This window comes from Poecilia reticulata, linkage group LG11 (genome assembly GCF_000633615.1).
Source record: "Poecilia reticulata strain Guanapo linkage group LG11, Guppy_female_1.0+MT, whole genome shotgun sequence".
Lineage (NCBI taxonomy): Eukaryota > Metazoa > Chordata > Actinopteri > Cyprinodontiformes > Poeciliidae > Poecilia > Poecilia reticulata.
The window spans coordinates 2044622-2052165 of record NC_024341.1 but is presented as its reverse complement, the minus strand read 5'-3'; positions in this window follow the sequence as shown (position 1 = coordinate 2052165).

The following is a 7544-nucleotide window of genomic DNA, read 5'->3' as shown; positions in this document are numbered from 1 at the left end:
GTGTGTGTGTGTGTGTGTGTGTGTGCGTGCGTGTGGGGATGTGTGTGTGTGTGTGTGCGTGTGTGTGTGTGGCCTTGCATTTGATACATTTCCCCATCAAATACTATCTTGTGGGGACCGACTGTTCTCTTTAGGCCCCGAAGCTCGGGTCCCAGAAGAAGAAGTGTTGTTTCTGGGTTAGGGATTAGATTTAAGTGTGAATGTAGTTTATTTTAGGTTTAGGCATGCAGTGGTACTGGGTTAGGGTTTAGGGTAAAGGTCAGAGTTAGGCTGTAGAAATGAATGAAAAATGAATGGAAGTCAATGTAAAGTTCCCATGAAGAAACAGAGATGTTCTTTTTAAACATCTTTCTATCTTGACTCATTTTTTGATTCACATATTTCCATGTAAACACTTTTTATCGATTTCATTTATTTTAGTTAGGGCATATTTAAGTTACTTATAACTTCTCTCTTGTGTTAAAAATGTTATATCATATATTTATATTTAACACTTTGGATATGAGGAGCACAGCAGTAAACACAGCAATCACAGCAGAGAGGAATGACTGTTAGGAGTTCACAAGTTTGGAGGAAATAAAGATTGACATGTTATTGGGTGAAAAAATGGTACAGGTGGAACGTTCATCTGCTGAATGGAACCAGAACTGGACAGGGAGAGGTCAGTGTTTTGGTCCAACAGTACGTAGTTCCTCACAGCCTCAGACTGTTGCACCTCAGAACTCTCTGATGAAAAACCAGCTTGGGGAATTTTGACCAATCACACAAAAGTTTTGCATCCAGAGGCGGGGTGAAAAGGTCACCAGGGGTGTTGCGACAAGACGGGCCGGATGACATGAGGCTGAGAACAAAATGACCCAACTTTCATCACGCAACTGTGACGATGAGAAGTGTTTCATCAGTGTGGCTCAGCCTTGCAGAAATCTTCACTATTCCAGTTCAGATGGCTGGTCATGCTCTGATGTTCTCAAATAAATCGCTCCTTAAAACTCAAGCTTGCTGCACACTGGATGGAGTCTGCTGGCTCCTTCCATAGATGGATTATCTTATACCAATTGGGATTTTAGATTAGGTTAGACTGTAATTTACCAAGGATTGTGTTGCATAGGACTGATCAGGCTCCTCCCTGTGGAACCAGCTGCCAGCTTTAGTCCATGAGGCAGACATCCCGTCTAATTTAAAGACCAGGCTTAAACCTTTGTGTGTTGATAAAGCCTATAGTTCAAACAGTTTAGTTATGCTGAGCTTCTAAATGCTGAGGCTGCTGGAGGACAAACTGACCACTTCTCCTTGCTCTGCTACATTCTACACCTTCCCTCTAATTTGGTGTTATTTGCTGTTATTTCAACTTTCGACATTATCTTCTCTGTTTTTCTCCCTTCATAAGAGCAATGGCAAAGATGTCTCCAACATCCACTGGACTTCCTGGTCCGGTGTGGGAGTTGTGTTTTGTCTTCTGTTCCCCTCCATGTTTCTGTCACCTCGCTTTCTGATTGGCTACCGGCTCATTCAAACAGGCTGCGTCCTCCTTTGTCCTCGAAGAACAACACAAGACAATCCAACATGTTAAATAGCCCCAATTATAGATCCGAGTGGTTTCAGTGGACTGGATCGCTTTTAACACACCAAACACAACAAAGAGTGAATGCTACAAGTCAGTGTCTGCACTGCATAGTTTGACAACTAGGCTCAGCTGGATGAATGTGTGATTGGAATGAATTAGCTTGTTTCTAAGTGCGTTGAGGTGACGTGTTGTGAATTTGTGCTGCATAAATGAACTGAAAGGAAGTTTTACTGTTGTCCGGTTGGACAGATGTAGATATAGATTCATTCCTTCCTCTGCTAAACTACTCCTCCATCAAATGTTTAACCTTTTCCAAACCACTCTGAACAATCTCATGTTTGGCTTAACTAAAGTCACATCAACTTTGATTATTTTCAAGGCCACATTTCAGAGCCATAAAAGGACTTGTTTAGGTTCAAGATGACAAATGTACTGTTTTTTTTTCCTTGAAAAAAAAAAGAACAACAGGAAGCTTGTTATTCATCTTATGGTGACTGTTCTGTCTCACCAACAGTTCAGCAGCACGTCACTGGCCTCAGGGTCCGCTTGTTATCCCGGCTCTGAGCAGCCGGGCCAAACAAGTTTCCTAACATGAGCCGCGTGAAGAGAACACAAACAAAATAACAGGGCGGAGGAGAAGCATTCCAGGAGCACTAAGAATAGCAAAGTGGACCTTGAGCTCCTGTCACTAAGTTCACCAACTGGTCTGAAGCGGCAGAGAGAGAGAGAGAGAGAGAGAGAGAGAGAGAGAGAGAGAGAGAGAGAAAGAGAAAGAGGGAATCTGAGCGGAAAACAGAACGGAGCTGAAGGAAGCAAACTGTTCTTGAACACCAAGTTCATTTGGAGAACTGCTGAGCTCTGATGGATCACTCTTAGAAAAGTTGAGAAAAGTTAATTCTTGCTTTGCTTTAAAACAAAACAATGAACATATACCACTAAAATCTTACACGAATCTTAAAAAAGTTAAAATATCCAAACAATGCCAGTGCTGCTCTACAATCTGTCTGTTTGACCTCATGACAAGTCACTTCTACTGACAGCACAGCCGGATTGAAGAGAAATGCCTGCACTGGATTCTGTTTATGGATATTGGTGTAATTTCTTCTCTGATTTTAGTTTAAAAATGCCTACAACATTGCTTCCTTCAATCTCCTTACTATTCACAACTTTTTGTTTTTAATATATTTGGTAGGGACAATGCACATTAATTTATATTTAGTTTTTTTGTTTAGTTTGGTTTATTTGACACAGTGATGTTTGAAAGTGAAGCACACCAACTGGAAATTTAATAAATGTTGCAGTTTTGGTTCTAAATCAAACCGGGTCTACCGGACTATCAGGTGTGAAAACACCCTTAATGTCTCTAAATTGTCAACAGGTGGGTGTGTGTGTGTGTGTGTGTGTGTGTGTGTGTGTGCGTGTGTGTGTGTGTGTGCGTGTGTGTGGGTGTGCGTGCGTGTGTGTGTGTGCGCAGGTGTTTGAGTGTGTATGGTTCTTTGTCTCTGTGTTGCCCTGTCTTAGACCGCTGACCTGTCCAGGGTATAACCTGCCCCTCAACCAATGACTTCTGGAAATAAACACCATGGTAAGCAGGTAGGGCCAGTGGATGGAGGCTTATTTAGTTTTATTAATATTTGTATTAGTTATTTTATCTGCGCCTGATTCACCTTCTGTCAACCACTCTGGGTTACAGTTACCTATAAGTGCCATACAAACAAAGCTAGACTGATGTATTAATGCTAATACTGTGTAATGATTCTATAATGTGAACGCTGACAGCAGGCAGTTAACACGTAGCAGCAGAGTCACATTGAAGGGAAACCACCCAGCTAAAGTGACATTTTGGATCTTGTGTAGAGCACCGAGCTCCACTGAGGTGATGACAACATCAGCTCTTTGTGCTTATTTCACATTATTAGCAGTTTTGCTAAGAAAAAAAAACCTGTCAACAGAAGTCACCATGCAGATGTGACTCATAGGGCAGCATAAATTATCATGAGCAGGCATCTAATTTCAAACAGGCACACTGTGCTCCTACATCCTTTTACACTGTAAAAACTGTTTGTCCTTGATGTTTTAGTTTATTCTGTCAGATTTAGAGATTAATCAGTTTGTCTCTGTAAACAATAAAAAACAGCTTTTTGCTGTTAAATACAGCTGGCTGTTGTGACCTGCAGCAGAGCCAGTAATCCTTTTAACCCAGGTGGACTGGAGCTGTGCTTCAGAGTTGAGGTTTATATTTGAATCATTTCTCTCTTTTTCATTCTTAAAACTGGTTCCTGAGAAAATGTCTCCACGTTGGCAGCCACTGGTTTGGATGTTTTATGGCAACAATTCAAAAGGGAGGATCAACAGCTGCGTTTCAAATGTGTGCAAAACTTTAGAAATATTTCATTATTATCGAAAGAACAAAAATTTGCAATTGCAGTGTTTCAATTAAATAAGAAAGACAATTAAAATCACATGTGGATACTTTTGTTCATGTGATAAGTCATTAAAAACCATGCTGCTCCTACCACTTCCTGTCGTCTTCTTCTTCGTGGTTTGCGCCAACAGTAACATCCTGTTGTTAATTATGTGACTCGTGTGAAGCAGAATTTTTTTTTTTGTGAAATAAATCAATTTCAATGTGGCCAAGAAAAATCACCTCATCCTGGCGGCAAAACATTTTATTGAAAAAACGAGTTTCTTCTAAATTGCCATGTTTCTGTTAAACAAATTTATTTTCAATATGTCAAATTGCATAATTATATTGTCAGTAGAAACACAGCTAATGTGGCCAGGAAGAGCAACAAGACACAGAGCTTGAAAACTTGATGAACTCAGAACAGGATATTTTTTCCAGTCAGCTTTAAAAAAACGTCCAACTGTAGATTCCATCAGACGTTTAATGTGAGGACTTCAAGTTTAGAGGAAAAAATGCAATCGCAGCAAAAAAAAAAGTCATATTCTACACCTTTGGGGTGAAACATTCAACAACTTTCAGAAGGATTCACACACCCTGTGCATTTCCACATTTTATCACATTGCAGGAACAAACATCACTATATGTCATTGTCGGAAAATGACTCATGGCCTCATTGGGTTTTTTCAGCCCAGCTTACTCTAATTCCTCCAAACGAACCCATAGCAACCAAACGGCTTCAAACATCACCCAAAGTCCACATGTGTGTGTGTGTGTGTGTGTGTGTGTGTGTGTGTGTGCGGGTGTGTGCGTGTGTGTGTGTGTGTGTGTGTGTGTGTGTTAACCTGTGTGAAGGCTTCAGAGGTTTGTTAGAGAATATTAGTGAAAAAACAGAACCATGAAGATCAAACAGCAGGTTTGAATCGTCTTGAATCATCAGATATTTAAAATGTTTTATGAGCAAAATTACAAGTAAACAAAAGAAGTTTAAGGAAGCATTCACACCTTCCCTGTTTAGTCCTCTATAACCTACTCCAGCTGTTTCCTGGACGCTCGGGTTCATTTGGTCATGTGTTAAATTGGCCTATGTTAAGTGTGGAACTGTGGTACATCTTTCTGTTGGAAAATCAATGAAGTTCAAGTCATTAAAAAAAAAAAAACGATCCAGACAAATTAAGATAAAACTAAAAACTTACAACGCAAACTTTTCACTTATCTTATTTTCATTTTAATTTGATAGTTCAATTACATTTGTTATTATGGACATGATTAGAGCAAATCCATGGACTTGGACTATACATGTACCACATTATTGCCGTCCTTCATCCTGATTCGTCAACATAAAAGGATCTCCTGCTGCTACTCATTGCAGCTTGTTTGTGATAGGACATGCTACACAGGCCAGAGAGCAAAACTCCAGTGAGTCATTTGTAGTTTCATCACAAGTCTTCAGGTAAAAGACAAAACAATGTACTGACAGCAGTCACCTTCGCAGTGTTCTGTTCTTTATGTTTAATCTTGTTATTCAATAAACCTTACAAAAAATCGTGACTAGCAACATGCTAGTAGGAAGAGAGAGAAATCGGACAAGTTGCAGCTGTTCTGTTTTCAGCCAGACAGAAAGCAACCTCAGACATCAAATGACAACTTCAGAAAAGAAATGAGATAAAACTGATTGTAGTGAATTTGTGATGTAGTTTAAATTCTGAGATAAACAGGTTGCTCAAGATTGGGATTTAAATGATTTTCTGTTGTGTCCTGCTCTGATCAGCGGACGTCATCTGAAAGAGTGAACTCTGTTCCATCAGCTTCCTGTTGCAGCTCTGTTTGCTTGCACAGTGTTAGTCAGTTGTGTGAATCACCTATAGGTTCTTTGTGTTTGTCTGCTGCTACAGAGGCAGGATCTAATAAAAGAACAGAGATCAGGCCTGATCCTAGCTGAGGCAGGTCTTAAAGAAGGTCTAGAGACCGCAGAGTGTCGGCCAAATGGAGCTACTGAAGCAAAACACAGCACACACCCAGACACCCAGGAATCTCTGCGTATCGTCCCCTTCCCCCCTGTACAAACACAAATGCCAGCGGAGATGCAGCACTTTAAGAACATGAGCGTGAACAGATGTGGTTGCACCAATTCAGGCGCAGTCTCATAAAACGACATATGCTCTTGTTTCTCCTACCTGGAGCAGCAGGTGGTGTGGTGGTTTCCCCTCCCCGCTCACAGAGCCAAGGAAAGCAGAGACCCCTTCTGTTGTCAGACACACGGGAAGATGAACGGTGTGGTCAGAAAGATATTTAGCTCTAATGCGTCCAGGTCATAAGTGATATAAGGTGAATGATATTATCTAAAAAGAAAAGCTGTTTTTTTCCCCCTAGGTGTCACTTTGGAGAGAGAGTAGAAACAACAGCACAGATGCAGGAGTCAAATATGTCCTTTAGTGGGGTCTAGTACTGACTGACTGAAGGGTGTTTCACATTGTTTGAAATGTTTTCACTACTAAAGCCTTGTTCACACATAACTGGGCCTTTATAAATGCAAATATCTCCACCAAATCATTCAAAATAAATATTTTACATGGATTCTGTTTCAGAAAAGGTTTCATCCATATGAACCCGCCACTGAGAGTTCTTTTACACATGCCAGTCCCATAGGGGGCAGTGCAGCGCAGAGCTAAAACCTATGTCAGATGGCTTCAAAGCAGCGACTTCCTGGTGGGAATTAAACGTTTAAATCAGGAGATTCATTTAAACTTGGAAATAAATCTTTTCTCTTTTCTGGTCCGTCTTCTTGGAACCAGTTGCAGGAATACGGGAAGCTGAAGCTGCTGCTACTACTAGATGTTTCTAAGGCTGTTCCTACTGATTCTGGGGGAAAAAAATCATCTGTAAACGTTTTAATTGAGCAATCTTTTAAATAATTTATTTATGACGGTGTTTGCGTTTTCTTTTTTTGCTGTGAATGTTCTGTAATCTGTGTGTGCTGCTGCCAGTCTTGGCCAGCATTCTTTTGCAAAAGAGAATTTTAATCTCAATGGAATTTTCCTGGTGAAATAAAAGTTAAATAAATAAAATAAAATATTTGCGTGGAGAGACTATGTCGGTCTAATTCCTACAGCGTATTAGAATATAAAGTTAATAAAACACCAGTCGATTGGGAATCGGGTCGCAGCAAGTATGTAGATATATTGGCACATTATTTGTCACAAACTGCAGTGGATGAAACCCTGAAACTCAGTTTTCCCATGTACACACACAAACACAAGTAGTTTAATTAAATCTCCAGTTTTGTCTGAGTTTTTTAAACTTAAAAAGTTTTCCTCACCGAAACCCGGCTGCAGGACAGCCATAGTCAACTTTACATGTTCATGGTTATTTATTTTATGCAACAAGATTGTAAAAACATGTGTTTCTGTGCTCTGATCATATAAACAGACCATCTTAGTCATCATAAATTTTCAAAGCATATTTGTAATAACTGTGGCACATCTATGGTTCAGTGGCTCCGGTGGCAGTTTTCTATGCTCAGTGTAACACTGAAGCACAAGTTTTATTGTATCTGAGAGGCAATTCATTCACATG